Raw genomic sequence first — 27,798 nt, forward strand, 5'->3', positions numbered from 1 at the left:
TTCTCTGTCCTTTTCCCTTCCATGGGCTCTTCCACTGTTAATACAGGATACAGTCCTTCTACCATCATGTTCTGTCTCCATTCTTTCAGTCTTTTTTCTCGGGTCTCTTTCTGTACCTTCGGATAACATTTTGCTAATCCTTTGTCAATTATGGGTCTGTCTTGCTCAAAAGCCTCTATTTCCCAATCTTCTAAGGTCTCATATTGCGTTAGTCTAGGTCTGGGATGCAAATCATTCATTCGGGTCCTCAAATTGAACAGAATTCTTCCGTTAAGTGTACCTTCTAAGGGAAATGCTAACATTCCGTCATCTTTAGTATATTCAATCCAATTTTCTAACCAGACACAAGCATGGTATCCTCTATCAAACAACATAAATGATGCGGGAGTGTTAGGTGGTGGAATGATAACTCCTTCTCTAGTTTTGATGGGCTTGTCTTTCTTGAAATAATTATTTACTCTGTCTACAAGGGTCATTTTTCTCTTATTTCCATACACAATGTTATTTCTAGCTGTTATCCACTGATCCCTCACAAAACCTTGATATCTTGGGTCAGGTCGAGTCTCGGGATGAGTTGGATACTACATATACTTTTTCGCAAATTACTTTGTTTACAAAATCACTTCCAATACTAGCACGTCTTTTATTTTTCAGCAACCAGCCAAATGCGCAGTTTCAAACAATTTCAACCAATGAGTGCGCGGCTGTCCTCCTTAAACGAGTTCCCACGCTCCTGTGCTCACCTTTCCTTTAAAATGCTACAAGCCCGCTGTCTCAACCAATACCAGCGCCGCACTGAGTGACGTCAGCTCAGCTCCGCAACTTACTCCCTCCTTCACAAGGTATCGTAAAATTCAATTCTTTATTTAAAGTGCAAGTGCTCTGTTTATTTTACAACGCAAAAACATTCGCCACTGTACTCGAGTGTCTAGAAAGAAAAGATTTGTTTCACTGCAAGTAAATCCCTTCCGTTTACTTTTCATATTCTGTGAGTAGATTACTTCTGCATATCCTTCACGCAAGCATTAGTGAACCTGCTACTCCTCTGGACTCATCCACTCTGGGATATATACTAAGGCCAAAGTTTCACCAGTGAACCTCTTTGCCATCAATCAAGCTTAGATGAACCTGCTACTCCTTCCGTGTGACCCTTACTAGGTTATAATCACAATAGACGTTTTGCCAGCGAACTCTTTGCTATCATTTATTCATACATTCATACAGAAAACCCTGATTAGTGCTTCCAGTTCTGCCCAACCATGCACTAACTTTCCTCAAATAAGTGACCTCGATGCAACGTGGCTTCCACTTACCACTCGCTATTCTGCCCCCGGGGATTCCAGACAAACATATAACAATCACAGACGAGTTTTGTTAATACATAAATCAATATAGCAGCATCTAAAAAATATTTCAAAACATTTCAATAAATTTCAAACAAATTTCATTTGATCGATCGATTCTTAATTAGCAGCAATTTTATTTTCACGGTTAGCAGCAGTATACCTACCTACCTATCTTAACTAGTCCCTAACCATGCCTCTGCTACCAGAAAATCACTGATAGAGCGCGCAGGTAACCCGACCATAACATTTTACCATATACACACTTGGGTCCATAAATTTAATACACCATATTTCTTAATCGGGTAACCTACACTCTACTACCAGTAACCCTAAAAACCACTAACTAATTCCTATACCGTGGACTTACCAATTCTTGTCCTTTGGCACCTATGATCACAATGGATCAGGGAGCTAGCTGCAAAGATAAGCAGTCTAAAATAACATTTATAATATTTGCACTCTTTATAATAACCACAGACTCAGGAAGTTTTGAAAACCTTTATCTAGTCTTCATCAAGGATTGAAAATATGAAGTTTACTGCAAGCAAACTATCAATAACCACAATCATGAAGAGCGTATAACCATGTAAAGGATAAATGATTCCAACCATTTAGAAATCTAAAGCGAAGGTAAGAACAGGGAACATGCTAAATAGAAACTCCAGAAATTAGACTTGATATGGTGTTTCTAAAGGACGGGAGAAATAGGAAACATGCTAGAATCAAAGCTTGAATACCACTAGAAAAGTGGATACAGGAAAAGAAACTTAATTTTTATTGACACAACCATGTAGCTATGGGGAAGGTAAGAAATGGAACATGCTAATAAATCAGAGCAACCATTTTAATTTGACTAAAGGAGGGTAAACAAGGGAACATCTATATTTCATGAACAGTATTTCGAAATTGCCTTAAAGGATGGGGAGGAAATGGAACATGCTAATAAACAGTTAAAAGGTATGACTTTATTATCTGTCAGAACAGGGAGGGTAAGAAAAGGGAACAATGTGATATTAAGACTTTAGATGTGTCAGAGGGAAAACCAAGAAAAAGACGCAAGTGTGTTTCACTCACAGATTTATATTTACCTAGAACAGTGTGGAGACCAACCTTGGCCACGGGTCACTTAAGGACAGGAGAATCCCAAAGGAATGCAGTTGCCAGTAGGCCAGCAGGTGCAGAATGGAAACCAGGACAGGGTAGACCCGATTAGGATCAGGACAGGACCACCAAAGTTGAGACCAGCATCCGCAGTTCAGTTGCAACGCCTGCGCTACACCCTCTCTGCAGCTATTAGTCAAGACCCCGATTGGGTTATCGCATTCCCAGCAAAGTGCTTCACCAGCACTTAAGGTTCCCAAAATCCCGATTGGGTATGTCAGTCTGTCTGAAAGAGTGCTCGGCATCACCTCTGTTTCTCGATCAGCTATTGAGTGCGTTGGGTCAGTGATAGGTCAGCTATTCGGACAAGTCGGACAATTTCTCTAGCTAAACCTAGGCTAGTTATACTGTTTTCTAGGTCAGTGTTCCACCCCCCATATGTTGGAAGTGTAAGGATCCCCATTTTTGATTGGACAAAAAGGAAGGACAGGTCATCACATCACCTAGGATTTGAGCTTTCTCAAGCCCCTCATTGGAATTTTCATTCCCGCCCATCGAATTTTGGGTTCCCATGACGTGTGCTCCTCACACAACAATGGTGAATTTAACTTTGCATACAATGTAATTTTGTCGGTACAATTCAGCTTCTTCGACTAGGTGAGGGTGCTTCTTCCCAGGCGCATCTTGGCTGGGACTGCCATTTGGCAAAGTTCCAAAGGTCATTGCTGTGGAGACTCGCAGATCTCGCGCAGACTCAGTTTCAATCAAAATGGAGTACGGCAAGGGACAGCAGGCCATATTTCGTAATGTACCATGAAATGGAAAAGAAATAGTTTTAGAATACAGAAAAAAATGAACACACTGTATACCATGAACTACTACTCTATATCCATTACTGTATAATAACTATAGCCTTAATGCTTAAGCAGAACGGACAGCGTAGCAAAAACAGCACTGCAAGCTTCTGGCATCTGAGAACACAAAGCAGCCATCTTAGCTCTAATGCGCAAGTGCAAAAAGTTCCCACCAGAACTGCGAGTACGTCAGGTCACATGAGTATGACCAACACATGCGCAGTAGAAATTCCCGTGTAGCAGCAGCCATTTTAAAAAGCAAGCGTATTAGGATTAGTGGACACATAGGCAAGCTTCTCTCGGACACCCAAATTTGTCGGACAAGGGCAAATTAATAAGACAAACATATTGATTAGTTAATTTAAGGTTATTTGAGGTTCATGAGTACAAGCAAGGCGCTTTATGTGCGAATCCTTGCTCCATCAAAAGTATAGGTCGGGCCATACATATTAAGACAGTGTAACAGCAATTTAAAACATAGTGGAGATACTGCGCTGGTCGGCTAGGTGAAAATAGCATCTACCTATTCATCATTGGTAGCAGCACAAAGGTTAGATAAAGTGAAAGTACCTTAAGCCAGCTATTTTTACTGAAACCATAGACTTCAAGTATGTCCCACCCGGTTGACTTCAGCCAGAATAGCAGCAACTTGATCCTCATTAGTAACCGAGCAGTGGTCTGATAAAGTGGTACTGGGATAGAAAAACAACCATAAGTAGAGGCAGAGTGATCCTCAAAATAGACACCCTCTGGTTTGTATTGCTCAAGTGTCTGTTATGTTAGGTACTGTTCAATGTGGCTGATCAATTTCAACAGATATTTTGGGGGAGTCAACAGAGCCCAGCTGTTGAGCCCCTAGCCATCTAAGCATATTGAATGCACTGATGACAAACTTCGCCAGTAAGATGTTCAGAACTGTGGTGTCAGGATTTAAAGTGGCAATGATGGCCTGCCGACATGTATGGACTCCCAATTTATTCCACTCTCTTCGTAGGCTGGTCCTACATTCATTCAGAAGTGCTGGGCAGAGGCATACAGTGTTTTTGAATGATTATTCAAAGCCGCAGTAGCCCCTACAATGTTGTATCATCAATTAGACAACGCCAACTGGCTAGATGTTTCAGAAATGGCCACTCCCCTAGCCTGAGTCCCATGAATCTTGCCTTCTGATGGATGGCATACGTACAGGGAAGATATTATGCTAGGATGGCTGGCTGATACCTGCCGATAACTGCCCAAGCATGCCTGGGTTTAGTGAGAAGTGACTAACCCTGGGCGGGTAACTCTGCTCCATAAGTGTAGTTTGCGCTCCGTTGCGAACACTGAGGTAGGCAAAAACTCCACCTCTGTGACAGTGCGGAGTTAGCCGCTACCTCCCCCCTCCCAAATTAATTAAAAATGAAGGCACTTACCTGAAGGATGCGAGAAGCAGGAAGGAAAGTGGCCATGCAGGAGAGGCGACAGACACACAGGTAAGTGCCTTCTTTTTTCATTTATAAATAATTTGGGAGGGGGCGGGAGAAGAACGAAGCGGAGTTACACAGAGTTTTTTACAAACTCTGTGGCGCTCCGCGTAGAGGCACTACGCCAGCTTCGCCCACCCTTAGTAGTGACTTGTCCAAGTGAAAGGACCAGAAGCTAACCCACTTTCTTAAACTCATTTTAACATTTAGTAGAGTAGGGTTGCTGGCCCAAAGGTCTTTCACATTCAGTAGTTGCTGGCAGTCTACATGGAACCGACTGTGTGCATGGCTGGGCTGGCTGCAGCTGATTTAGGACCGTATCAATGCCGGTAGGTCCAGGCCCTCCATAACTTGTGACACAGATTAAAGTAGGCACCGTCGTCTGATGATCAGAGAGCCCAAATTCAAGCCTGACCTAAGCGGCAGCTGAAGACTTTGGTAGTTGAAGGACGCGCTTGTAGATCTTTACGACAAGTTTATTCAGAAGACTGTTGTTGCTGCTTAGTAGAATTACCTGGCCATAGGTTAAGGAAGGAGAGATTTTGGTACTCATAACTTCTAGTAGTGGAGAGAGGCTTGGACCCAGTTACAATTTGACTAATTTCGATAGAGTCTCCTGAAGGGTCAAAGTTTTTGCCTCGAATTCTAACTGTTGCTTCACAAAACAGCCTCTAGCATCGATGAATACCCCTAGATACTTGTAGGATTGATCCAACGCAATTCTGTTTCCATTATAGGACCATCCTCCTTCTTGATATTTGTTCAGACCAAATGTTTTTTCAGGTTCACCTCTAAATTGTTGGTGGTTGTATAAATGTACAGCTGGTTAAGCAGTAATTAGAGGCCAACCGTTGTGCGACTAAATAAGGCAAGGTTGTCTAAATGCAAGTTGCTGATCCGGACGTCACCTATTTTTGGGGAATGACTATGAGTAGCATGAAGTAGCAGTGGTAGGTCTGCAATGAATAGATTAAAACGCAGGGGGCTAGCACACACCCCTGCTTCACTCCTTACAATGTCATAATTTTTCCGGATATTTGAGCGTCGTCTCCAAGTTTAATGCGGATCCATGTGTCGGAGTGTAGTTAGGTTATAGTCTCCAAAAGGTTTGGGTTATTCCCAATCTCTGCAGCTTAGCCCACATGTTTAACCTTGGTACTTGATTGAATGCTGCCTGAAAGCGACTGGAGTAGCAATGACTGAGATTTTGAGGCCGTTGTTTTATCCATCAGGACAGATATTGCCATTAGATAGGTTAGCATTCCTGATTTTGCCATGAACCGCATTTGGTTGAAATGACTTTGCCAATGTTGTTCCACCTATAGCCATAGATCCTCCAGAAGCAAGCTGGTATAGTATTTGGCGTCATTGTCGAGGGGGACTATCAACCTGTAGTTATTTGGATCTGATCTGGTGCCACCTTTTTATATTGGATGTATTATGGGGCCTTGCCATGAGTCTGGTATCTGTGAGGACCACAAGCAGTAGTCAAAGAGCCTGGTAAACTGCTCAGCCCAGAATAGGATGTCTTGTTTGTAGAGTGCCTGTGAGAAACCGTTTGGCCCGGGTGCCCCATCAGTTCTTCCTTTTGTTGTTACATGCAATATACGAGGTGTGAGTGAGGCTGGGTCCTTGGCATTAAGTGGAAAGGGTCCAGATCTTGATGAGGAGCTCAATTGTCAATTGTGGGTGTCATTTTTACACTATTGTCCATGGAACTAACTTCCTACTCAGTGGCCACAAAGTGCGCTGTAAGAAAAGATGCCCATTCCACTTTCGATATATTGGTGCAGACCAAGCCCCTTTGGCCAGTCATTTGTTTGTTCACCAGGGACCAAAGCCCATAGAATTAGTGTTCTTACTGGCATGAAGGAGTGTTGTCCAGAAATGCTCTGATCCTTTGCGCTTCTCGCCAAAGAGTGCCTGCCTATAGGCTTTCTATGCCTGCTTCAATGCATTAAGTAGCTCCCTGTCACCAGTAGCCTTTCAAGCATGCCTCAAAGCCTTGTTGCGTATTTTCTTGAATTCCTTAACTATGATTGAGGTGATGGATTTACTATAGGAAGCAAGCTGAGGGCTAGGTCAATGGAATTTTGTTAGCAGTTGGATGGTAAAGTTCGGCCATTCCATGATTTGGGATACATTATTGGTACAGTTTTCATTTAAGAGATCCTTACATGCAGCCATAATGGTACCACTGATGGAGTCAGTCCATTTGAGCCATTTTACGTTCTACGTGCGTGCTCTGCTGAATATTAACCTTGCAGAGGCATGATGTGGTAGACTGAATGACAGCATGATGATCTGTCGACGATGGTCACTATCTGCCCGCTGAATAACGTAATACATTTCTACAAAGGGGAAAATGTCAGTGTTGCAAATGGAATAGTCAAGGAAGGAGCAGGTTTTCCCATCGGTTCTCATCCAGTTTGGCCGCGTGTCCTGTGGGAAGCAATTATTCAATATTTTGTAGCCCACGCTGCTAAGTTGCAGCACCGTATGTTCACCAAGCATGTTACGCAGGCATCAGCTTGGCTTGGCCTGTTCAAAGATGTTCTGGGCGCACCCTGGGTTGGGTTCCTCGCGGTCATCTGGGATATCTTGGAAAAGATTTGTATCAAAATCCCCAGTGATCAAGCATGCTGCCTTAGGGTAATAGCTGGCTAAGTCGCACAGCGTTTGTATTAAATGATTACATTTGGACCTATTCTCTCTTGCACTTGACCAGCTTTAGACATTTAGTAGTAGTATCAATTACAGCGATCTCATATTACTGATCTTGATTCCTGAGAGCCAGTTCTTTTCAAATGTTAATGAGTCGATTATCCCTTTTAACTTGACTGAGGTGTAGATAGGTATCTCACCTTTTGATGTACCATGCTTATGTTCCCTGAAGTCTGGTCTCCAATGCTCGAAGTAACCTACAATCTGGAGACTTTTTTCAGTCCTGGTCCTTTGTTATTGTTACTCTAATGGAGTCCAAATCGTACCGAGTCATTTCTTATAGCTTTTGTAAGATTGGGTTATTTGGTGGCTGTGGCTCAGGGGGTCTGCAGGTTGTGTGCACTCGAATTCGCATTGACAATCTTGATTGTTGCTCCTGTTCCACTGGTTCTATGGTTTAAGGGTGAGTGGATTTCACCCTCTTTGTTCGACTCCATATTAGCAGGCTTAGATGTTGTTCCTTCTTTGCGAACACATGAGTGCCCTGACGGTAGGCTTGGCTCACCCTTGGGGGTGATTTTGCAGCATCTTGGGTCTGTGGATTCCGGTACAGTTTCTAGGGTCAGCATTGGAGGGAGCTGTGACTGCAAGGGGATGCATTATGCCACATTTGAGTGAACATTTAATTGGAAATATTGGGAGCAGGTTGTGAGTTGCATGAATGTTGGTATTACTTGTCTTATTGCGCTGTTTTTGAAGCCTTTTCTTTTCCCTCTTACTGATGGGTCGCAGTGGTGGTGGACTTTTAGTGGCCATCTCGCCTGGGGCTATCTCACTTCCACCATAGGGAGCCTTCACTGGAGGCAGAGTTGTTGTCAGTGTCCCTGACTTTTCAGGGTCGCATCTGCAGGAGGGCTGTAGTTCGCTCCAGTGCTTTGCACTCATGGGGCCGGCAGGGATGTTTCCTGTTCTTTTTTTTTAATTGTATTTATTGATTTTACATCATGCAAGGCATAATATCGTACATAACCCAAACGCTAACAGTTAGCCATTTCCAGAGCACACACAGTATATATAATTAATCAGCATATTTCAATGTCAGTCGTAATACTTGTCCTTTTACAATTAGCAAGTTACAATATGGAAATCAGCTGGGCACACGTTGTAAATCAAGTCAGCATGGTGCATCAGAAGTCATCAGTACAAAGTATATATCACTTGGTAAATCAGGTTAGGCTGTGTGATGCATCTTCCTCATAATCATTGACATGCTTTAAAATACAATAGCGCAGAATGTGCATTTCTTCAATCCATATTCTCCCAGTATGCTCGCACATCTATCAAACCTCCTTCTCATAGTTATACCTTATCACATATAGGGGTCTCTACATTTAATCGTGTCCACTCCAGGAAAGGCTCCCAAATCTCCCGTGGTCTGGAAGTGGAAGGCATTTGTTCCCAAAACTACTTTAATTGGGTATGCCCATATGTTACATCTCAAGGCCAATCTGCAAATTTTGGAACTCTCTTCCTGCCCCATCAGATTGCTATTTGTCTACGAGCATAAAGCAGCAGCAAAGCATGCAATTTCCTCCTCTTTGGCATGGTGTCCCGTACACATATAGAGATACACTGGCCGTAACTTCCCTACCAGTATCTCGCCACTGTTTTTTAACATTGTCCAGTTACTTTAAAATAAAATGTATGTTTTGAGTTAAACCAGGACAATTTGTAACTCCTTTTTTTGCACCTACAGTCACAACCCGCTCCACTGTATTACAGGTGTCGAAGCACATCCTGGGGACGCTAGGTCACCAGGGTGGACCCCGATGATGAAGCATGTCACCACTAGGTTGGTGAGTGAGGAGTTTTATACAAAAGGGTGAATTCTTTCCTTTTTGCCAACAAACCCACCCTGCAGAAAACCTTCAATTTCTCCTTTGGTGGTACTCCTCTTTTTGTTTGACTCAGTCCTTGACCAGGGGAATAGGAGTATTCTCCGTTCACTTTAGGTGAACACCATCCCTTGCTCTCTCCTTTGTTTTTCAACAGATAAGGACCTCGCCATGTGTGACACCTTCACCGTCCAGGCAGCCACCTCTCTAGATACTAACCAGAAGTCCAACCTTGACCAGGCATGTGGTGTGTGGAGATACAGGTGCCCTCCCTCAGTGTGGGATTTCGTTCTCTCCAGATATCTAAAAGGTTACCATCTGCCAATATATCCACAAGAGCCATCCTCGCCTGTGGGTGTTGAGTCCTCGCCGTGCCTCGTCTATCTGCGTCATCTGACATAACAGCATTAAAATCACCTCCCCAGATAATCGTCTCACAGCCCAGTGCCGCAATTCTCAGCCAGAGCTGTCTAAAAAATGTAGGCGAATCAGTGTTGGGACCATATGCTGCCACTAGAGTTATCTCACGTCCACAAAGCCTCCCTTTCAATAAAATTAATTGTCCCTCGTTTTCTAATTCTGAATGTGTGCACTTCCAATCAGTACCTTTTTTAACAAGAATGGCCACACCCCTTGCATAGTTTGAGTATACTGCTGAATATATCTCCCCCCATCTGGCATTTTTCAGCTTCTGAGAAGGTGTTACATTAATATGCGTCTCTTGCAAAAAGCATAAATCTATATTATGTCTTGTTAAATAGGCATGCACCAGCCTCGCCTTGCGGCCATCATTCAACCCCCTAACGTTCCAAGTGATTATGTTCAGTTTAGTTTCATTTGACGACATTAAAAATCCATAGTATCTACAGTTACGCCCAGCTCTGACATATCTAAGGACATATAGAATAGGTGTACATCACACGCGGCCTCTGAATCATGGCTAAAAAACATACAAACGAACCCCCCCCACCTCCCACACCAACCCCCCAATCAGGTTGTAGTAGAACCCATCCAGATCCAATAACCATAGAAAACAAATGTTTCATAGGGAACCTTCCCATGGGGGTCGAGGGTTTGCCGGCATACACCCCCGCTGACGCAGGGTGACTAGGGTTATAGCAGGAAATGCCTCAATCGCGCCAAAAGAATATGGCTATCATGTACACACCCACCTCTACACGAGGGGTCCCGTGAGGTTAACCCCTAGATCCCACCGGCATAGAACAACCTGCATAAGCAGACCAATTTACAAGCTTAAACGTGACTCATCTAGTATATAAAAAAGAAAAATCAAACAAGTTAGTCATTGTCACTCATCCTGTTTTCAGCGGTATCGTCCTTCTCTCCTCTTTTCCTGGTCGGCTTTCCAGCAACATGTTTGCCGAATTTCAGGGCAGATTTTGCATCCGTAAAGTAGTGCGCCTTGCCATCATGCGACACCTTTAGTTTTGCTGGGTATAGTAAAGAATATGTGATTTTCGCCTGTAGCAGCAGTCTCTTCGCCGGAAGGAATTCCCGTCTTGCAGCTTGCACCAATGGCGTGAAGTCCGGATAGAACGAAATCGAGTTCCCTTGATGAGTTATTTGACCTTTCTCTCTCTACAGTCGTAATATAACATCCCTGTCCTGATAGTTTAATATTTTCACCAAAATAGGACGAGGTGTACCGCCCACTGGCGGTTTCTGGCCTAGCGTCCTGTGCGCCCTCTCCACCACAAATACCGACGATAAGTGCGGATCAAATAGAACGTGCAGGTGGTCAGTCATGTATGTTTCCATCTTCGACATGGCCGTTGTTTCCGGAATACCTGTTACACGGAGGTTACTTCTGTGCGATGTTGCTTCCAAATCATCATTTTTTAGTTCGCAGTTTGTCCAACAACTTATCCATTTGTAGTATCTGACTTTTCGTCTCCGTTTGGAACTCGTGAAATTCCACTTGTCGGTTTTCAAGCCCATCCAGTCTGGTCTCATGAGCAGCGACCTGTTTTTTGACAGTGTCCACTTGCTGGGTCAGTGTGTCTAATTTGGAATCAATACTTTTGAGACTAGAACTCACCTCCAACAGAAGCGCCATCACGTCCACTCCCTTAGCACCGGTCTGCGATTCGGTGTCAGGCCCTCCCTGCGCCCCAGTGTCTGAATCCGCCTGCCTGGCCGAACATCGGGCATCAAAAGTTATGTTAGGTTGCTTCAATTCTTGCTTTCCCATATTTGACACCGGTTGTTAGGAGCGCAGGTATGTGGCAGCACCCAGCAAGTCGCAAGGTCTATATGTCCAAGTTCCACCTCAACGTATCCGGCCAACACGTGGCTAGGTCCTGATGCAGGATCTTCAGGTTGGACAAAATGGCGGATCTGCGTCACACCACCATTGCGAACAGGATCACCAAACTTTCAATGGCGCTGCCCACCGGCAGGTCACACCTCACTGCCCTGCAACAATAGCCCAGGTAAATCCAACAGCCACGGCAGTATCCCCCAAGTTCTGGTAGTGGCTGGAATAGGCAGGGAGACCACCTGCTCGTCCTGTCTCCTCACACAATGAACAAGACGAATCTCTGCCACCTTACTTCGCTGCAATCATAGAGATCAGTCAGTTCCGAGAACTAGCCTCGACGTACTTCTCAGATATATTTGCGGCAATCACATAATGTTGTTCGCCCAGCAGCCCGCCGCCGTACTTTGCGCAGCCACAGCCTTGGGTTCGGATAAACCCAGTCATTTTTCCACTCGTTCCACACGTCCGTCCCAGGGCCGCGGTGTCATTCCAGTCATGTGTATGGACATACCTCCCCTCCAATGTGCATGAATTCGTTATACTGTAGCTTACATCGATAGCCAGAGAAGTTTCAGCTGCAGCGCACCAGGGCCTCTGCTGCCGCGGACTTTATTTTCGAGGCAGCCCTGCGTTCTCCGGCGCCAGTCTGCATGTCGCTGCCGCCGTTTCCAGTTATCGACCATAACTCCGTTAAATCGGCACGTCCGCTCTCCAAACTTTCACCGCCGACGTCTCCAAGGTACACCTCCTCAGTGCACTGTAAATAGTTCGATTGTGGCACAGATGAAGCAGGATAAATGTAGGATTAATCACCTAGTCGGCGGAGCTCGTCTAGGCAGCGGCCATTTCGCAGCTCGGCTAGCCACGCCCCTGATGTTTCCTGTTCTTGATGTCATTGCACCATTGTGTGCTGTGGGAGCTCATTGAGTGGCTGCAACTGTGTGTTGTTGGCTTAGATTGGGTCCACCATGGAGTCCCTTGATTTCGGTTAAAACTGTACTAAGGAACGTTGGGAGCGAGGACAGGTTTTTGATTACAAGAGAGCAGCAGCATACCGATTGCACCAAGTGTATGTTTGATTGCACTCTTATGATGAGTTTGTATAGGGTGTCCAATTTGTTGTCTATTCCTGCTGTAAAACAGCCAGTGGGCTCAAAAGATCAACTTGCACGTCCAATTTATCACAGTAATATTTTTAAAGTTGAGACTGGGGATTGCAAAGTTTGTAGAGGTTGAGGCCAGAATGTGCTAGAGCTATCATTTGTTATTTCAAGGGCACATCTGTCTTGTGAGCCTTGGTTCACGGTTCTTCCCCGGCGCCGGCGGCGATTAGCTCAGCACCGTGTGACTCTGGGCAATAGCTTGCTTAATCTTCCCGACAGCCCCCAGCGCCTGGAGACCCTCAAGGGTGATTGTTTGCGCTTTACAAATGTGGATTGTTGTTGGTTCCCGCTGGGATATATGTGAAAGAAGGAGAATTCCAAAAGCGATTGGTCATTTTGTTATGTACCTCCAGGCTCGTTTATGGAATTTTTTGAGCTATCCAGGTGGAGGGATCTCATGGGTGAAAGTGTTATTATTTATCCTGTTGGAGCCTGGGTCCATTGAGCCTTTGGTAGACTAGAGATGATATCAGTAAATGGGATCTGATTGCCTTCCACATCCTATTGAGGGGGTTCCTTCAGGGAGGGTGTGCCATGTGAAATAATAGGTGAAATGTCACTTGATAGGACTATTGGTGAAAGATTGTGTTTATAGGAGCTCATCCGAGGGGGTGACTGCAGGTCACACTTTTCATTAAGAACAGGTGCTACCAACGATGCACCTTTTTTCATTGAGTTTACAGGTTTTATTGCCTCGTTCACCTCGGGTAGGCTACCGAAGAGGGCGTTGTCCCCCGGTGATGGCGGGGACGGGTGAATCATAGAATGAAATGTGAATAGCAGGGGAATCCCTGTTGGATACTCCAGGTTAGAGTGTATGGTGAGGATGCTTTCTTTTCCTGTGGCCTTATCTGTACTACTGACTGTCCTGTCGACAACAGGAGTTTTCTTGAAGAAGTCCCAGAGTCTTATGACGGTCTAAAGTGCCTACTGCTCTGCTGACTTTCTGGGTGCCTGTCAACAAACAGCCATGCGTTGTTAAAACTTGTTCCATGTTTTTTGAGATTTGTGGCATGTGGATCTGATACAGGTGTCAGTAATAGGGCGGTTGAAGTAGAGTATTGTTGATAAAACCTCAGGATCAACGGAGAGGACTCCCCAGGTCTAATAGGGGACTTTTTTCCACCTTTCTTGTTCTTCCTGCGTTGCTGAACATCTGGTAGTTCCTTCCTCCCTCTGCCTGACCTCATGGGTCGAGAGTTGTGATCTGGAGCGGTTGCAACGCCTCTTCTCCCCCTGATAAGTGCTCTCAACTAAGCGCTGGGGAAAGGGCCAGGTACGCGCTGTGTATTGTGGGGCGGCGTGGTGCTCTGGCTGTTGCACAGCATCACCTCCATCTGGTAAAATCTTTCCACTGAGCACTGGGGGGAGCGATACGAGCACGCCATCTTTTTTGTAGGGTGGATGGCTTGTACGGGGCTACATCCTGCTGTTGTGGCACGTAAAGTCTCATAGCGTTGGGGAATGTGGGAGAGACGGCACCGGAGAGATTTAGGTAGAAGGTTATTGGGGAGCTGCACCACTGGCCCAGTGACTGCAAGTATGTAAGGAGGTGCAGAGCTGGTACGTGCCACCAACCCTGATAGCGCAAGCTGCACCGACATGATACCAGCCACCTCTGCATCTATAGCTAAGTGTCATGACCTTGCGACTTTACCTTCACTCAGGCACATGCTCCACACTAGTGCTTCAATGCTTGCAGCCTGGCCTCCGCTGCCTCCGATCTGGTTGCTGGCAGCACACGGGCTGTACCACACTGTTCACTAATGGTCAAAGTCCTATCTGGTTACTAGCGGTGTACAGGCTGCTGCGCATGGGCTGCACCACACTGTGCACTGCACCAAGGGGGTCCTCACCCTTTTCCACCTGTGCACTGTGCAGTGCGTTCAGGATCCGGTCCCGTATACAGGGTCGATGGGCAGTCAAGGCCTGTGGCAAGATAACGGACAGGAGCCCGGACTTCGGGGGACTGTGGGCTTGGGCTTCTGAGCTTACCCCCTTTCTGAGTGTGGCGAGTAACAGGTGCTCACGGCTTTGGGCTTCAAGAGCCTATGGGTCTTCCCCAGGTCTTTCCCATGGCTCTTTCCCCCTCTAAGGGGAAAAGAAACACGAGAAAATCAGCTGCCCGCCGCCCAGTGCCCAGTCCGGGGTCCAAGGTCCAGGGACTGGGGGCAGTCATGGCCCCATAGCCTGTAGCCCATGACTGGAATGTCTGGGGGAGGCTCTCGAAAGTGTTCTTTTGTTTAGATGCCATTTTATTTTCCCCTTTCTTGACCACATTGTCTGAAACAACAGTGTGGACACGTGTCTCCAATGCCATCTGATCGATGTATGTTGCAGACGACTCTACACCTTTTGCTATTTCTTAAGCTTTATCAAAAGGTTCTCTGCCGTCAAAGTTTTTCTTGAACTTTCTTGCTGTTGGTTTTTTTCCACTAATGGATCTCGTAACATCTTCCTTGAATGTCTTGTAATCACACATTGCAGTCAAACTACTGAGGTCACTTGTGAAATTATCCTCTGTTTCTATCGGAACTTGCTTCCTCATATAAAACTTGTGCCTTTCCGTAATAATGTTGAGCTTCTTCTTGAATTGCGAATCCAACATTTTGATAGCTGCTTGCCTTCAGTGCCCAACTAATGATGCAACAGAGCCAACTTTTACTTTTCGGAATACACGTCCTTTTCTATGGCTTCCAAATAAGCATCAAAACCTACCAACCAAGTTTCGCATTCAACTGGAGGGTTACTCAGAGTGGATAAAAAAAGGTAAGGTGGTAGCACCGATTGCTGCATTTCTGAATGCTTTAACTATAACGGCAGTACACTATATTGAACTTAAAAGCACACACACAAATTGCACAACAATAGATAACAATGCTGCATGAAACAGGATAAGATAAACAATGGAAAAAAAACGTCTGCACTGCACTAGACAAAGTAAAGCCCTCTCTGCATGTTGAAATAAAACACTTTCATAGTGAAAGTTCAAACTACTAGTCATATAAAGGTGTGTGTGTCACCAAAAAGTGCACGCACCGTGAAACACAATGCACTATTATTCGGTGAGCGTATAACCGATGGAGGGCATGAATTCTCAAACATGAATTATAGCTAAAAGGTACTCACAATGCCAAGGTGTGCGCATCACTGATGCTCACTGTTGCTTAATACTGCTGGAGCAGGAATGCAGGCCTGGAAAGGTGTGCGTATCAATGATATGTGTAGAGTCACGAAGACTACATTCGCTCCATGCACATAGATGCTGGCCTGAAATGCTGTACGTGTGACCAAAACACAGAGCATAGCTCCTTACAAACTCCATATCCGGAGCTTGCATACTGAACACCCACTTCCAAGGTTGCCAGGCAATTGAATGAACAATATGGCTGCCTTCCCGACGTGCATTACCAGCATCGTCATAGCCAGGAAACAAGATTTGTTTGATTGGTGTTTGACCAGTTCGAAGAGTTTGCGGGGTCTGTTTTTGGCATCCCCCAGTTCAGATCTGAAGAATTCTTTTTTCTGAATTGAGGATGTTTCTGTTGTAGGCATTTCTGGCCTGGCGGAGTAGTTTTAAATGAGCGGCTGAGGGTTCTGTCTCCAGATTCTTTCTGACTGCCGCAGGGATCTCCTCTCGCTATTGAGGGATCCATTGAACCACGTGTTTCTGTCTTTGATTTGGGTTCTTTTTAGTTTTTTGCAGGGCAAGGTCATCAAGGATGTTAGTTATAGTCCCAGAGTAATGATCGTTGAGGTCATTGACCATTGTGATATGGGGGATGGTAGGTCAGACTGGCAACGGGCTGCCAGTTCCCTGGGATCAAGGTTCTTGGTGTCTCTAACTCAGCGTTTAGGAGCCACCTGTTGCGGAGCTCGTGTCTTGAGGTTCCCAGGTAGTAGGAAAGTGATAGCGTGGTGGTCAGACCAATCGCATGGGTCTATAGCAATAAGCTTTGATGTTGATTTCTTGGTGATTGATCCAGTCTTGAGCAGCGCCTTTCGAGTGTGTAGGGAGTGAGCAGACTTGGGTTAGGGGAGAGGATGTAGCCTTATGGCTAGAGCAGTCGACGTAGAAGCTGGGGAACCAGGTTCGAGCGTCGGCGACGGCACTACAACATCCTGTGATTCTGGGCAAATCAATTAAACTCCCCGTGCATAAAAAAAAAGAATGTTTCCCTGTGTAACAAAACTGGTGCTATGTAAAGCGCTCGGATACCCGATATCTTCAGTTCTATTTCGCCCTATATAAAACTCTAAAAAAAAGAGACTCTGCTGCACTTGGCCTCCTGCCTCGCGTCAGGCACTTGGTGATGTCTGACGAACACTGACGTCAACATCTGCCACGGCCCCCAAATCAGTGGAAAAAGACCACAAGCGGCTCATGTGGCTCCACAGGTGCCTCCAACCCACAGCAAAGTGACACATTTTGCTGAGCTTCACTTTTTAGATGAGGGCATGATCAGTCCTCTGGAAAAAAAACACCTGTTCTACCAGTCCTCGGTCCATCTCCACTAAAAGGTCTCCAAAACATCACAGCTCACAGGAACATTTTCCAAGATTTATTTTAGTAAGTACTGGTGCAACCGGCAGAGCAAGCAGCAGACAGCAACTGTCAAACTCACCAACACTCTACATTCCACTTTGACAATGGTTGTCAAGGTAGCTCGTGCCCCAGGTTCTGAACACAGAACCTTACAGAACTCTGTGGTAACGTCGTCAGAATTCTCTCCTCGCCAAGATTTTAGTGTGCCTGCCCAGTTTAAATACGGGCGGATCATAGTTTGGCTATGGTGAAGACTACTCCGTCTCTGCTGTGGTCAAACTTCTCAAATGGAGTCAGAGCTGTCAGAGAATTGGCTATAAGTCTGCCCACCTAATGTAGATGGGAGGATATATAGGCATTTTTCAATGCCAGTCACCAACAAGAAAAACCTAGTGGTAAGCGGCACTGCAAAGTAATCAATGCCCCCCAGCCATGGGATGAAAACTCCCATGACATGAGGGTCATTGTTTTTTTAATTTTTCAAATAAAATCCTGCTTTCGGATTTTCTTTTTGGAAAACAAATGTAACTCTTAATAAAAACTCTTTCCATTGATCTAGAACTCAGTTATTGAGGTGGGCCAATTATTTATTGTATTGTATTTTTCTTGATTTCAATATTTTGTGGAGGGGCCTTAATGCTGGACGCATTGTCTCATGAAATTGAGGTGTGAAACCAGATCCGACCTACTAAATGTGGGAAATCTGATTGAGGTACATTTTAAAGTGTCTCGGTTCTTAGGTACCCATTTGCTCCCACAACAATACCTCTTTGAGAAGCCTCTCACTGCTCGTCATCAATACCACTGATAGTCAAGTGCTGATGGGGTTGTACATAGTCCAGTTTTCAGAGTCATTGTTGGACAGACCCCCAAACATCAAAGCCAAACAACCCCATCCCCTAGTAGCAGCTATTTGTCTAGTAGTAGGGTCTGACATTGTTACACTTTGATTGCTTATTACATCATAAAAATCTTTAGCATCAATCTTGTTTATTTACATCATCTACCTTTGTTACATCATGGCTTGTTATCACTTCATGATTGCATATTACTGTATGCCATATGGAGTCCCAGGTTTTCTTGCTGCATTCTACTCATGTGTTACATCATGTTTGGTTGCTTACAATATGCATGTTCTTTGCATCATGCTTGTTTGTTGCATTAGGCCAGTTTATTACATCATGTTTTCTCTTTACAATATGCCCGTTTGTCACAATTTACAGCGTCAGCCCTTAATGGTCGTTAGTTTGTCATACTTGTAAAGTCGTGTCACTTAATCTGGCTAAATTTGGTTAGCTGGACACAAATTCAACTTCATTACATTTTGACTGAGTATTTCAGAATTGCCCCTGCTATGTAATCTCTTCAGGGTCATATAGCTTACACAGTCATTAAAACATCAGTCTCTATGCACAAATGTTTGGATGGGAGTACCGCGAGGCTGAGGAGGTTAACAAACTGAGGAATGTGTGAGAAATGGGTTTACTCAAATGATCATGGATTCAACTTTCTCGGAGTGGGAAGATTGTGAAGGTAGATTTGTTTTATCAGGGATTGGAATTTGTCCATGGCCCCAATTAGTAAAGTGCTTCCTTCTGCCTACATTGGCTGGACCTAAGCAGTGATCCCATTGACGTTGTGCACAGAGATGACCTTAACTTCAGATGAGGACTGCTACATCTGGCTGTAGGGCCTACCCATGGCCCTATTTGTGTCACTCCATGACAGGCCCTGAGCTACAAGCCACCCATCTTCCCTTTCTAAGGGATTGAATTTGGCTGCTGCCCTCACTCAGTAATGGTCACACCAGTTACAATTACTAGATGCATGCTCTGATATAGCAATGTAAGGGAGGCCAGCTCCCCCTCGTAGTTGGCTACACGAGTTTGCATCTGTTAAATAAGAAATGTGTGACAAATCACAGAGGGTGTGGGATTTGATGTTTGCCTTAGTGTTAGATTCACTGTGTTAAACTTAAAATATATTGGTTTCCTCTTTTGAAAAAAAAAACGTAAATCCTAATCTTTGGGAGGAAAGGCAATACTGAGTTACTTAGTTTCAACTCACCTGTAATCATAAATGTTCTTTGTACCACTAAACAGCAAGTCAGAAACCGGGGGTCATCTCCCTTTCAAATCTTACTCTTATCCTGCAAGTCATTGGGTCACGCCTGTTTCTCACGTCACCATACATGCAATGCTCCAACTGCTGCTGAATCTCACCTGACGGTGAACTTCCATCCTGGCCATGGCTTCCAGTCACTGGGTTGAAAGTAAACACACGGCAACATTGTAAACATCATTTGGATCTCACAGCAATGCTAATGCACAATGGTCTTTGCCACTCGACCCTTTTTCAGCATTTCTAGGGTCTGTACCAACACAGTATCTGTACCTTTCTTACGAGTTGGCACGTTTACAATCACTGGTTCACTGGTTTTGAATATTTTAGCCAGACAGGCTTGCTGGAGGTTTATTGCTCCTTTATTATAGTAAATGGTCCTTTTGCATGGTCTTACAAAGTTTGTTTATGTTTTTGGATGGACTTGTAGGCTTATTTGGACCTCTAGGTACTTGAGGGCCGCGGATCACCTCCCATGCATTTGTGCAAACCCATAAAACATGGGGCCATATTATCAAGAAAGGGCGATACATTATCGCCTCTTATATCGGCAGGAAACTGCCGCCAAAGCGGCGATAATGGGCTTGATAATATGCCCTTGTGAATTCCCATAGAAGCCTAGAACCTGGGCTTCTATTGGAATTCACAAGGGCATGTTATCAAGCCCATTATCGCCGCTTTAGCTGCAGTTTCCTGCCGATAAAAGCGGCGATAATGTATCGCCCTTTCTTGATAATATGGCCCCAGGTGTGTAACTAGCTAACCCCAATTGGCTTATTTGGCTGTTAGTGATGAGCACAGTAAAACTGCACGCAAAGTGCACAACAGGTATAAATTCTATATGTCACAAATATCCCAAAGTGACAAATGAATGGCCTTTACAGCCCCAAACTGCTGTAGGCCAAGCTAAAGCAATCACACTTGTAGAAGAGTACTTCTAACATTGGATAATTCATATGTAAAAAGGTACCTACAAGTCATAAAAGACCAATGCGTACAGTGCAGAAGGGAAACAAAATATTAGTCATGGCATTTTGCTATTTAATACATACTACTGCTCCTGAGCATTACCACGTCAGGAGGGTGTTTGTCTTCATTTTCTTATGTAGCCGGATTCAATGGAAGTTGGAGATTGGGCTTTATATGGTCATAGAGATAGCCTTTTCAATAGTGGAGACCTAACCAGTTTTGAGATTGCCACAGCACCTTGTGTGAGAGAGGTGGGTATGGTGGTCAGTAGAGACGTGTGTGCTCTGCTAGTGACAGAGTGTTGTCGTCTTCATATGATGCGGCTATTTTAGCTCCCCACTACAAATATGGCGGCCATTCTGAAGCAATATTTTGCATGCTGTCACAGGAGCCAAAGCCACTATGCCAGATTACTGATGCCAAAAAGAGAATTTGAGAAGTACGTAATGGGCCAAATGTAATATTACTGAGGTTAAGGGTTTATTAAGGTGCACCTTCTATAATGGTGTTTTCAAGCGTTTACCAAAATAGGTATTCAAAACGGAGAGTGTAGAAAAGGATTGTCCATTATCGTGAATTATGCATTTCTGATGTATAGAAGGTATTTTGCCAGATGATGTCTAGAGGTATGGCAACATCAAAGGGTTGTAATTGACGCATATAAAGAGAAAGACTATCGAATGGGGGAGCCGATTCACATAACTAACTTACGACAAAATCCTAAACTTACTACTTTTGGTATTCACAGAATGCATTTAGTAGTCTTAAATTAGGATTTTGTCTTAAATTAGGATCTTGTCCTAAATTAGGATTTTGTCTCAAGTTAGGATTTTGTCCTAAATTAGGATTTTGTCCTAAATTAGGATTTTGTCTTAAATTAGGATTATGTCCTAAATTAGGATTTTGTTTTAAATTAAATTTAAGACAAACTTAAGTTAAACTTAAGTTTAATTTAAGACAAAATCCTAATTTAAGACAAAATCCAAATTTAAGACAAAATCCTAATTTAAGTTAAAATCCTAATTTAGGACAAAATCCTAACTTAATACACAATCCTAATTTAGGGCAAAATCCTAATTTAAGACAAAATCCTAAATTAATACAAAATCCTAATTTAAGACTACTAAATGCCTTCAGTGAATACCAAAAGGAGTAAGTTTAGGATTTTGTCGTAAATTAGTTCTGTGAATCGGGTCCTGTGTAACTTTAAAAAAAAAAAGATGTTTTCATGTTTTTTCTGGATTGTTTGCTTGATATAAAGAACACACTGAAGATTATTCCACAGTTTTAACTCTTTACCAATATTTGTAAAGCAATATAGGCAAAGTTAGGATGGATATATGTTTTTGATCTGAAAGGATGGTGTGACTGAGCGATTCTGAATGGTACTAAACCCTGGAAGTGATAGAAAGAGCAGGTAGTGTAGCCCTTGGATCATTAGTAGTGTTAGACCTGTCAGTCTTAGGGTGGTCTCCCCCCAAACTTGTTGCCTTCCTCCCCCATTTTTTCTGATCTCGTTTTGCTGGCCTCACTGATAATCAGTCCTAAGGTGCATGTGCTCTCACCTCCTAACCTGGTAAGATTGGCTTATCCTCAAATGACATATTTAATGCAAAATGGTACAACAAGAACCAACAGGCTGTATATCAAAGTGAGCCTGCAGCGCGTATTGTGCCACCCACTTAAGTAGCCCTTTGAACATGTCCCAGGCCTGCCATTGCAGCCTATGTATGCAGTTTTAAACAGCTTTTTCAACTTGACAGAATACATCTTTTGTCAGACCCAACCTTCCTTTTTAATACACATAAGACACCCAAAGAGTAGGCCTTGGACAGCACAGAGGGCAGGGTGCACTGTATTTATGTCGTAATAATTTAACGTTTTGCATGTCCTGGTAGTGAAAAACTCTTATATTCATTTTTCACTATTACAAATTGAAGTTAACTTATGACAATTAATAGGCGGTAACTTTCAAATGGGAACATGTAACCAGTTCATGTTTTGTGTCTTTGTAATTATAAAGAAAAATCCTCTCTTATGGTGAGGTCAGATTTTAAATTACAGTTTTTGAAAATGCCACCTTTGGAGCTGGCCTGGCTGTTCAGGCTGGACTCCACCCATGGGGAGCAGGTTCAAGACTGATTAGCATATGGCTGGGTTTAAACTGGAATGGCATGGTGAGCAAAAAAGCTATGGATTTATGCCCAGATCTCTGTGCTGGGGAGAATGTTTGACATTATTCAGCATTCTGTCCATCAATTATTCTTTTTGCATTTGACACTCATAGTGCGACGGTATGCCCAGCCCCACAGCTGGGTATACCCATGTCCTGTGCTCTCCATGCCACTGGAGCCAAGCTAGCCTGGTTGATGAGGGGTGAAACCCTGAAACCAGTCCCAGAATGTTTTTGTCCTGTCCAGGGAGGACCTGGCCTGATAGTTTCAGGCTGGATTGCTCCCATTTGGAGCAGGGTCATGACTGATTTGCATATGGCTGGGTTTAAACTGGAATGGCAGACTGAGCAAAAAAACGATGGATTTAGGCCTAGATCGCTGTACAAGGTGAATGTTTGACATTGTTCAGCATTATGTCTATCAACTGTTCTTTTTGCATTTGTCACCCCAAGTGGGATGGGTATGCCCAGACGTGGGTCCCATGCTCTCCATGCCACTGAAGTCAAGCTAGCCTGGCTGATTATGGGTGATACCCTGAACCTGGTCCCAGGATGCTTGCTTCCGGTCCATGAAGGGCCTGACCTTGCAGTTTCGGGCTAGACTGTTCCCATAGGGAGCAGGGTCAAGACTGATTTGCATATGGCTGAGTTTACCCTGGAATTAAATGGTTCACAAAACAACTATGAGTTTAGTCCCAGATCCCTGCACTGGGATGAATGTTTGACATTGTTCAGCATTCTGTCCCTCTATTGTTCTTTTTGCATTTGTCACTTCGAGTGGGACAGGTATGCCCAGACATGAGCCCTGTGCTCTTCATTCCACTGGAGTTAAACTAGCCTGGCTGATGAGTGGTGATACCCCGAAATCGGTCCCAGGATGCTTGCTTCCGGTCCAGGTAGGATCTGGGCTGGACTGTTCCCATGAGGAGCAGGGTTAAGACGGATTTGAATTTGGCTGGATTTAAACTGGAATGGCATGGTTAGGAAAAATACTAGGCCTGGACGTAAAACTCTGCTCCACTTGTGGAGTTTTCGGAACTATGCAATGCACATTCCGTGGGTAATGCAGAGTTACCATTAAACTCCGCACTCTGCAACACAGCAGAGTTTTTTGTCATTGGCGCACTCAAAATGTTGTTTTGCGTGCTTCGGAGAGCAACGAGAGACTTACTGGGCACTCACAAGCGTCAATGAGATTTCCTAGGCAGCAGCAAGCTCCTGTGGGACTTTGCTGCTGCTAGCGCGGCTTTAGGCTCTGCCGGCGATTTCCAATGCTTTTTTTGTGATGTATGCGAGCATTAATGAGTGCGATCAACCGCTGCTGTAACCTGGGAAAGATTCTCTCCTCGAGAAGCACTACATCTCCATGAAATGACACTTTGGATTTAAAAACCTTTTCAAATTGACCATTTGTGCTGTTTTGTTGTGTGGAGTCCTTTCTGTTATTTTTTTTTTACTAACAGGAAGGAAGTGCCCCAGAGTCTCCAACTTTCTGTTATCGTCCAACAGGCTCCTCCCAGTGCTTTATCCATCTCTTGGTCACTTTTCATTTGGATTTGGATATGAAAGTATCACTTTTCTTGTCTGTTGTATTTATACCATTGTATTTAAAGACTTGTATTTGAGCTTTCACAAGTGAGTTAAAAAAACTGTTGTAAAAGGTTGCTGTTTGCTTGATAGGTGGAATGAACCATGATTTATTTGTACTTTTATTTGATTTTTGAAAATGTATCCTGGTTGGCGACCTGCAGTTTCAGTAGGGGCCTAGTGGTTTTTTTGCATGCAAATTTTCTTCTTTTGTAAAGGATAAATGTTGCACAGTTTAGTACATTTTCTCCATGTTTTTTGATAGATTTGCAATTTTCATTTAATACACTATGTGGCCTAGTCTGACAATGGGCCTTCTAGCTAGTAGGCCCAGTACTAGTCAGGGATGCATGGAACAACTGTTTCTGTGGTGTCTGTTGAATTCAAGGATCATTTAGGCCATGGATGGCACTGGATTTAATTACGAAATGTGTTTTTCGGGGGGTATTTTATGTTGTTTTTTCCTGCCTTTGGAGGATGTGTGTTGACCATTGCTGAATTAATGCTGTTTTCCCCAGTGTTACTATGTTGTTTGTCTGTCCAGTGTGTGAGTGTGTTTGCCTTAGGCCACCATTTTTCTTTGTTCCCCATGCCATGTGGCCTTGGGCCATTTTGTATAGACAGTGCCCATAGGCCTGCATGTATTCTTTGTTTTCCATGCCTCCTACTTGTTGTTTGAACATGTGGCTGGAGGCCATTTTGTGTAGGCAGCCAGTGTGCTTTAGTCATAGGCCTGCATGTTTTCTTTCTTGTGGCCATGCCTCCTTGCTAGTTGTTGTTGTTGTGACCATGTAGCTGGTCGCTATTTTGTGTAGGCAGCCAGTGGGCTTTTGCCAAAGGGCTGCATGTCTTCTTTGCTGTGCCATGCCTCCTTGCTGGTTGTTGTTGTTGTGAGCATGTGACTGGTGGCCATTTTGCTTAGGAAGCCAGCATGCTTTTGCCATAGGCCTGCATGTCTTCCTTGTTTTGGCCATGACCCTTGATTGGACTGAAGCTGAACTCGGACAAAGCGGAGGTGCTCATCCTCGGCTCCAACCCCTCAGCATGGGACGACTCCTGGTGGCAAACATCATTGGGAACAGCCCCGATACCCACTGACCACGTACGCAACCTGGGGGTCATCCTCGACTCCATCCTCTCCATGACCAAACAGGTCAATGCTGTCTCCTAATCCTGCTTCAACACCCTACGAATGCTCCGCAGAATCTTCAAGTGGATCCCGACCGAAACGAGAAGAACAGTTATACAGGCCCTCGTCTCCAGTAGGCTAGACTACGGAAATGCCCTCTAAGCAGGAACGTCAAACAAACTCCTGAAACGGCTGCAACGCATCCAGAACGCCTCGGCACGATTGATCCTCGACATCCCCCACCGCAGCCACAGCACACCCCACCTGAGAGACCTACACTGACTCCCCGTCACCAAGAGGATAACCTTCAAGCTCCTCATCCACGCACACAAGGCCCTCCACAACACCGGCCCAGCGTACCTCAACAAACGACTCAGCTTCTACACCCCTTCCCGCAAGCTCCGCTCTGCCACCCTCGCCACAGTGCCACGCATCCGAAGAACAACCGCCGGTGACAGATCCTTCTCCCATCTCGCCGCCAAGACCTGGAATACCCTCCTCACCAACCTACGGCAGACCCAAGACCTCCTTGCCCTCAGACGACTTCTCAAGAGACTCTCACAGGTATGTAGCGCGCTTAACAAATGTCCTGATTGATTGATTGATTGATTGGTGTTTGACCATGTGGCTGGAGGCCATTTTGTTACGCTTCAGGCTCAATGCTCATACTAAATGTACTCTTTGAACAGTGTTTTACAAATTATTATGTACTTTTGTTTGCATTTTTCATCTGCATCTCTCCTTGCCTCCCAACACCCGTGGGTTTCAATTCTCATGGTAGTCCGCTTCCTCTAGTACATCAGCAATTATATATATTTTTTAAATCAATACATTTTTCACAATTTTTTTTACATTTAATTGAATTTTTTTAAATTTTGCTTACATTTATTGTACTTTTTTTCTTTAAATGTTTTCAATTTTTTTGCATTTCTTGTTAATTTCTTTATTTTTTTAAAGTAAATACAAATCTTTAATGTTTTAATTTTCTTTTTTGTTTATTTATTTCGTATTTATTTTTACAACTTTTTTTCACTTCTGTTTTAACTAGTTTTATTCGTTTTCTATTTCTCTTTTTCCCATTTTTCTAATAATAATCCACATTTGTAAAGTGCGAACAATCACCCATAAGGGTCTCCGGGCGCTGGGGGCCATCGGGAAGATTAAGCAAGCTATTGCCCAGAGTCACATGGTGCTGGGCTAATCTGCTACCGATGCCAGGGATCAAACCATGATCCCCAGATTCCAGCATCAGTCACCCTGGCCGCGGAGCCACACCTCTCCCTTCTAACATCTGGCATCAACCCCATGACTGCTATAGGCACATAGCCGCACAACAGCATTAATTTCCTAAGGATTATTCAATTGTCACTTGCACCTCCCTGAGTGCCACATCCCAACTAGATGCATATAAACCAAACAGTTCCATCTGTATGTTGTTGTTGCTCTTTCATATCTTTCCTGAGTGCACATGAAAGTTTATGTTGGTGGAGTTTACAAATGGATACATTGTATTGTTAATTATTTATAACTTAAGTAACCACACTAGATTATACTGTTTGTTTGTACTACTAAATCACCTGCAACAATGCCATGTTTCACTGATGTTCTTCTTGCTTGTTTGCTTTTAGTTGCACAAGAAAAGAGACATTACCCACAGTACAGCCAGACAAAAGACCTGTACACAACGTGACATGTAACTGACCACACAACATGGACATCTCTTCAGTTAGTGAAGTTAAGTGCCACTACCAACTGACACCTTCAAGATAGCCCCAATGAAAGGTACTGCCAAGAAAGTGGCCAGTGGATAGGAGAAGAAGCTGTTTTTCACCACTGGTATGCCGATCAGAAAAATTTCAGCAAACTTGTACTTACTGCACCGGCCTCCAGGGAGCAAGATGGGAGCAGCACTCCTGCATCAACGGCCCCACCCCAACCTAGGCCCAAGCCCATATCTGGCACAGTGGCAGCCATTCTAATCACGACAACAGCGATGAGCAGTGACGTTGAATTGGACTTATCTGTTTTGCAAAGTAGTACCCAATCGTTGGTGGAAACTCAGCTAAGTGGACAACAATAGTCATTCCTCCTAAAGTAGGAGCACTTCAGGAGATTGAGTTTCATGCTGAGGAAGTAGAAGAAGCCCCTCTTTCAGAAGATCCATTGTCTTGCAGATCTCCAGCAAGAAAAGGGAGGGGTAGGGGTACTCCACCATCTTCTTCTCCAAGTCCCCTGTCTGATGATCAAGACTCCACCTGGATGCCACCTCAGTCTGAGACATGCCAGGAGAGGCTAGCGAAAAGGAAGGTTCCTAAATCCTCAGAGTTATGGATGAAGAAAAGAAGGATGATGATGAGCTAGTCATCATGGATGTTGGCCCAGCCCTAGTGGAGACTGACGTTACCACAGCTTAACCTGTTCTGAAGGATGTGGCACAGATACAGCCACCACCACCGCCAGCTTTCATATTTTGAAGGCCCCAGCAGCGACCTACTTCTACAACCAC

The sequence above is a fragment of the Lissotriton helveticus genome, chromosome 3_1 (genome assembly GCF_964261635.1).
Source record: "Lissotriton helveticus chromosome 3_1, aLisHel1.1, whole genome shotgun sequence".
Classification (NCBI taxonomy): Eukaryota; Metazoa; Chordata; class Amphibia; order Caudata; family Salamandridae; genus Lissotriton; species Lissotriton helveticus.